We start from the raw sequence: 7,369 nt of genomic DNA, 5'->3' as shown, positions 1-7,369 counted from the left end.
AAGCATTGTAACCACAATTCTACTGTAATGACTTATTACAATGGAGTAGCTATGCCATTTTACTACAGATCATTAGTGATGCCACAAATGGACCATAATGAGAAAATTAGGGATAGGTTTTTTACAGATATTTCAGGCTCCCTTGTACTAAATAAGGGATAAATTACCCACTGCTGTACATTATAAGCATACTGCAAGTCACAGAGGAGTTCCATAATCATATAGTGGAACGAGCAGGGGCGTAGCTAAGTCAGTGAGATTCGGGGAGTGTGAATCTCAAATTTCCCAGCAAATAAGATGCAAAGTGCTGAGGGATGAGATGCCAAAGGTTCAGGATGGACTGTTCAAATGAGGAACAGAGTCAGTACTGGCTTGCATTATGTGGACCTCTGTCTAAAGTGGCATAGTGGGCGAAAACAATGGGTGTGCAAAATCTACTCAATTTGCTTTCGCCTAATTATGTAAAATTACAGCAAAATTATATGTAATTATGTGAGACACAAATCTGTAGCTTTGCTCTATATTTTAGTAGGAAATGCATCCTTGCGTCAAATTTGGGCGCATGGATACATTTAAACAAGAGCATCGAGCACCATAGCCACTCATGTTCTGTTGTACCCATTCGTTACCTGGTACATTTTAAAGCTAATTACATCACTCGCATTCAATTGTTAGCACAAATTGAATAATTTGCTGCACATTTTAACAGAGAATGCCGCATGATTACGCAAAGCAGTGTAATAATGTAATATTGGGACTTTTACAGTAACAAGAGCAATTAAAAAAATTTGAAATTAAAGTGATGTAATTTAAATTAAGCCAGGTCTAGTTGTAAGTGTACAACGTGATTGCCAGTGGTTACACGATTTCCAAGCATTTGTTCCATCACCTTTTGGGTATCTGATTGCCAGTAGTATGCCTGGAAACCTGGTAATTTAGTAAGTATGAGCCCAAGGAAAACCCTGAGCTACTGGTGGCACTGCTGTGAGGCAAACCGCCTTCTATTAATGTAAACACGTATTTATCAATGCTTGTGCTAGTATTCTATAATTATTTTGTTTATCATAGAATATTCTTCAGGGTAACAGAAACGATAAGTCATTCAAACAATATCCATAATGTTATGTATCAATCATACATTCGCAATTTAACTGAAGGCACTTGTTAGAAATCACAGTTTCAATATGACATTTCTTGCTTCAATGTAATTAGCGACCAAAGTTCATAACATGATCTCAACAATCCCAATGCATTTCGGGTTTAAACTCAACCCTTCGTCAGGGGATATATAAGTAAAAGGAAAAAGTTAGTGCATTGCAGGTGTTGACTTTCAATGATGTAGATTATTCCGGACCTACAAAAACAGCAACAAAAGGTCTATTTTACATGTGAATCAAAAATTACATGTTTGTATTCACATGATTACATGCTTGTATTCAAGAGACTAAGGAGTGCCGCCAGGTAAAGAGAGAGAAACAAAAGGAAGAGAAAAACAACTTGTGTTTAAATGGTAAATCAACGTAAGAGGAAACGAAGCTCTCTAGAAAACAAGTAGGTTAATGTGTTCTGTCCAACCACCAAGGATGACAGGTTAAGAATGGAAATACAAGTGGTTATAGTGCATGCGACCCCTAGGTGTGATAATGAGCTGAGGACAAATGACAAATGAAGCGTGAGACATAGCAACCTTAAACTCCCATGCAAGAGTGAAGTGCCGTACTTCGTCTGAAGCTATGGAGATGTATGCTTACTAGGCAATGAATTCAATCTAATGCGTCCCAGTGCGCTACCGCGCTAAACTTGGTAATGGCAGGGCTTTTTAAGCCTACTACTACAAAAGTTGGTGAATTCCAAAAAGTAGTATACTTGCACACATTCAACAAACACTACTGTGGGTGCAGATTTCCTACTTTTTTGGTAAACCAGTTACTATATATATATTTAAGTTTCAGATCTAAATAATTAAGAAGTTGAAAAGTCTCAGTAAAAGGATAGCAAGAAAAACCTTACAGTCATGGCAGACCAGACTCTGGGACCCACAACCCAACTACCAAGCCAAGTATGCATTTATTTAGGTGGGGTCACACCCCAAGCACCCCCTCTCTAACCTACACCCCTGGGAACGAGGCCGTAGTTCGAGCTCCTTTACAAGATTATGGAATTCCGAGGTGACTTGCAATAACCTTATCATGTATGCCAGGGGGCACTTTATCCCATTTGATACATGATCACACCATCAACTTTCCCACAAACTACAAAAACTTTGGTGCTTTGCTCTTTCATGTGAAAGAGCAAGCATTTTTTGCAAGCATGAATGTAAAAAAGTGCCTCTCTTTGCATGTTTGGTCCCCATTTTTTGCTTGACGTTAATGTGACTTCAAACTGTACGTGTGCAGCGGCCCGGCCATCCAGAACCCCAGCGCCGGATCTCTTTCCCTAAAATGTACATGATTGGCACAGCATCTGCTTCCCCTATAAGTCCCTAGTAAATGGTCCCCCTGTACCAAGGGCAGGGGGGCAAAAGAAGTTCCCCTAGGGACCCCTCACCCCGATAAGGCAGAGCTGCCATCGCAGACTGTGTGTCCTGTTGCAGGAAAAAACCAAAGAGTCAACATGGCGCACAGCCCTGTGTGCCATGCCTCCGAAACACTGCTTGAATATAGGTAAGTCACCCCTATAGAAGGCCTTAATAGCCCTAAGGAAAGGTTCACTATATCTCAGGTGTGGACACACCTGCAGGAGCAGGGGTGCCCCTACTAATCCAGTCCATTCTGGGGTATTAAGTGCACAGTGAAGCCATAAGGACTACATGGGCTTGATACCTGCCAACATGAGTCTCATAGCTTCATCATGGCTTCACTGTAAGTAGGGATGTTTGGTACCAACCATCTCATCTTAATAAATCATAGCTGACCCCAGTGTTGGATTTATTATTAATTTCACAACAGGAGATCCTTCTAGAGGGTCCCCTGAAACCGACTGACCACTGGTGTAGTTCCTGTCTAGTTGTAGCCAGCCTGCCATGTCCAGACATGTTTCTGGACCCCTGGGTGGAGAGCCAGAGCTCTCCGGATTCAGAAACAATGCCTGCTCTGGGTGGAGGTGGTCACAACTCCCCCCTGCTGGCTCTGCCTTAGCAGAAGTGGGAGCTTCAAAGGTCATGCTGCCGCAGGGCCTCTGCTGTTGGAAGCGGATAGCGACCCCCAGTCCTGCTCCACTTTTGGCGGGAGGACTGGAGGGAAAGTAAGGTAAATTACCGCCCCTCTACACCACCCCTCAGGTGCGACAGGAGAGGTAGACTTCACTTTTCACTATGAGAATGGGGATAGTAGCCTATTAGGCGTCAGGGTATGCCCACCCCCACATTGGGTGAGCATAAAGAGGGTGTAGGCACTCTACATGTAGGCAACCCATTTGTTACTGCCTGGCCTTCCCTAAAATGCCCCTAAATGCAGTATTTAGGTGGCTCCCAGAGAACTTGACTTCAGATTCGACGGACCAAAGAAGACAATGGAAGAAGACCGCTGACGGACCAGGAAGTGAACCTGCAGAAGAAACTGTTGACAACCCTGCCAACTGTAAAAGGCTCAACAACTGTACCTGCTGTCCTTTCTGAGGTCCAAGAGCCCCCGGACCTATTCCAGCCTCTGCCAGTTGTCCCGGACCACCCTTTGGGCTACAGGCTCTAGTCCTTGGCATCCGCCAGTATAGAATCTGTAGCGGTTGAGGACCGGCATTTGTATAGATGCAACTCCCCACTGCCAATGAAATATTGCAGCCCAAGACATTTATCAACTTGAGGGATCCTCGCAGCATGACGACTGATGCTGATAACATCCCGGTCCCTGTGAGCCTGTACCCCCCTTCCAGTGGCCCCAACGACCTACATCCACAACGCCAGCACGACCACCTCTTCCCTGTGACGGACTGCCCTATAAACTCACCTGTGGCCTGTCCCCTGCAGGTGAAACCATAACAACCAGCCTCCTTGACTCCTGGGCTCTTGCAACAGGCCCACATCTTCTCCAGTGGTACCCAAATCCTGGACCTCGGAGCATCTTCATCCAGCCGATGAGGAAGACATCCAGCCTTTCCAGGTAACGTGGTCATCCGAAACTTCCTAGCGGAGTCCTCATTCCAGGAACCACGACCGCTGGATTGGCAGTACTCCACCAACCAAGCCTGCATCCTCACTCCAGCAACTGCTGCTGGCAACCACAACGGTGACTGTATTGGTGGTTTGCTGAACTCCAATAAAGTCTATATGGGCCGGGATGCCCGCCACCCCCTCCCAACACCAATTCCCCATGGGAGGAGACAGACACAAGTTTGAGCTTTTGGAAGGCGGGGGGGAGTTACCCCCCCGGCCGTATTTATTAAAATATGAAACAAAATGTAAAACTTTAAATTAAAACGTTTCATGAATTATGTACAATTTTACTTCCATTACATTTTGATGAAGACAAGTTCTTTGGCTAACCTTAACAGATCTCTAATACAAAGGTTTCCTAGCCGAGTCTAGCATCCTGAAAATGCATAACATTCTAAAATAAAATTGTACATCCTAGCATTAAGGGCCAACGGCAAGGTCTTAACCGGTGTCAGATCCCTACTACCAAATTCCCGCCCTCACGGTATGAGTCGCGCATGCGCAGAGGACTTTACCCTCGTTGCCAACTGTAACTTCCCTTGTCGTGGGGGCCCCCTTTCACTCGACACCTTCTTAAAGGTCGTCCGAGTTCCCGTGCGAGGTATCCGTAAGAAGGACAGGGTGGACTCCCCCCCTTCCCCACACTCTCTTCCGCCGGAGCGGATATCCGGCCCCCGGGAAATTCGTAGGAGGGGCATATAGCCGTCTCCCCCCTGGGAGGGGCCTATGGCCGTCTCCCCCTAGGCGACCCATCCGTAGTGGGTGCCGCCTCCCCGTGGGAGGGGCCAATGGCCGCCTCCCCCCGGGCACTCCCATCCGTACAGGGTGGCGCCCCCCTAGGGACCTTGAAATCACTGCTCACCGATCATGACCTTACCGCCACAGGCCGGATAGTTGACCGACTATCCGACCCCCCACACCTCCTAAAGGTCATGTCTCCTTAATCCCACCAGCCATGCTATGAAGTCTCCTATGAGTAAATCATTCCCAGCCCTGGACAGGTGAACCCCATCATTCAAGTAACAGTGTTCGCCCCGAATACACCCATGGGGAATGCTTTGCAAATGCGCGGAGCGAAACAACTTCTCAATTTTGTTGTTGACCCTCTTTACTGAGTGGTTCCACGCCGTTACCGAGATACCCCCCCACCAGATTCTCCTGGGGATCATGTGGGACCATGCAATCGTACACCTCGGGAGCCTATTAGCCAACCAGCTGACTGCCGACAATATGTGTTCAACTAACACCCGTCTTCCCAGTCTTACCAAGTCATTGCCTCCCAGGTGCACTATGATTACAGATGGCGGTGACCTTTGCCGCCCTAAGAGTCCCTCCACAAAGGTTTGAAATTGGTCAAAACAGAGGCCTCCCTTCCCATGGAAGGTCACTCTGAACCCGTATTCCCCAGATGCGTGAGTCGCGTCACCTGCCATGAATACGTCCCAAGGAGAAAATTACAAAAAACAATTTGATGGACAGAATGTAGATCAATGTCTTACATTCACCCCAGTACAAGGATCTGGGCCTAAATCCATCGTTTTTTGCACTCCACACCACCCTGGGTTAGATAATGGCTTTATGCAAATCAGCTCTGACCCTGTGCCCCATGGGAACAGTCCAGTCCGAACTACACAGCCATATCTTTCCCAGACCGGAATCAAGCATCCGAGGACCGGACCGGTTTCGAGGTAACACTTCTCATCAGCCCGGCTAGCTTGACTCCAGTGGTGTGGAGGCTCTGGGACCCACGTCTGAGCTACCCCAGTACACTCAGGGAGAAAATTACAAAAAACAATTTGATGGACAGAATGTAGATCAATGTCTTACATTCACCACAGTACAAGGATCTGGGCCTAAATCCATCGTTTTTTGCACTCCACACCACCCTGGGTTAGATAATGGCTTTATGCAAATCAGCTCTGACCCTGTGCCCCATGGGAACAGTCCAGTCCGAACTACACAGCCATATCTTTCCCAGACCGGAATCAAGCATGCGAGGACCGGACCGGTTTCGAGGTAACACCTCTCATCAGCCCGGCTAGCTTGACTCCAGTGGTGTGGAGGCTCTGGGACCCACGTCTGAGCTACCCCAGTACACTCAGGGAGAAAATTACAAAAAACAATTTGATAGACAGAATGTAGATCAATGTCTTACATTCACCCCAGTACAAGGATCTGGGCCTAAATCCATCGTTTTTTGCACTCCACACCACCCTGGGTTAGATAATGGCTTTATACAAATCAGCTCTTACCCTGTGCCCCATGGGAACAGTCCAGTCCGAACTACACAGCCATATCTTTCCCAGACCGGAATCAAGCATCCGAGGACCGGACCGGTTTCGAGGTAACACCTCTAATCAGCCCGGCTAGCTTGACTCCAGTGGTGTGGAGGCTCTGGGACCCACGTCTGAGCTACCCCAGTACACTCAGGGAGAAAATTACAAAAAACAATTTGATGGACAGAATGTAGATCAATGTCTTACATTCACCCCAGTACAAGGATCTGGGCCTAAATCCATCGTTTTTTGCACTCCACACCACCCTGGGTTAGATAATGGCTTTATGCAAATCAGCTCTGACCCTGTGCCCCATGGGAACAGTCCAGTCCGAACTACACAGCCATATCTTTCCCAGACCGGAATCAAGCATCCGAGGACCGGACCGGTTTCGAGGTAACACCTCTCATCAGCCCGGCTAGCTTGACTCCAGTGGTGTGGAGGCTCTGGGACCCACGTCTGAGCTACCCCAGTACACTCAGGGAGAAAATTACAAAAAACAATTTGATGGACAGAATGTAGATCAATGTCTTACATTCACCCCAGTACAAGGATCTGGGCCTAAATCCATCGTTTTTTGCACTCTACACCACCCTGGGTTAGATAATGGCTTTATGCAAATCAGCTCTGAGCCTGTGCCCCATGGGAACAGTCCAGTCCGAACTACACAGCCATATCTTTCCCAGACCGGAATCAAGCATCCGAGGACCGGACCGGTTTCGAGGTAACACCTCTCATCAGCCCGGCTAGCTTGACTCCAGTGGTGTGGAGGCTCTGGGACCCACGTCTGAGCTACCCCAGTACACTCAGGGAGAAAATTACAAAAAACAATTTGATGGACAGAATGTAGATCAATGTCTTACATTCACCCCAGTACAAGGATCTGGGCCTAAATCCATCGTTTTTTCCACTCCACACCACCCTGGGTTAGATAATAGCTTTA

This window comes from Lissotriton vulgaris, chromosome 8, assembly GCF_964263255.1.
Source record: "Lissotriton vulgaris chromosome 8, aLisVul1.2, whole genome shotgun sequence".
In the NCBI taxonomy this organism is placed as follows: Eukaryota; Metazoa; Chordata; class Amphibia; order Caudata; family Salamandridae; genus Lissotriton; species Lissotriton vulgaris.
This window is presented reverse-complemented; position numbering follows the sequence as displayed.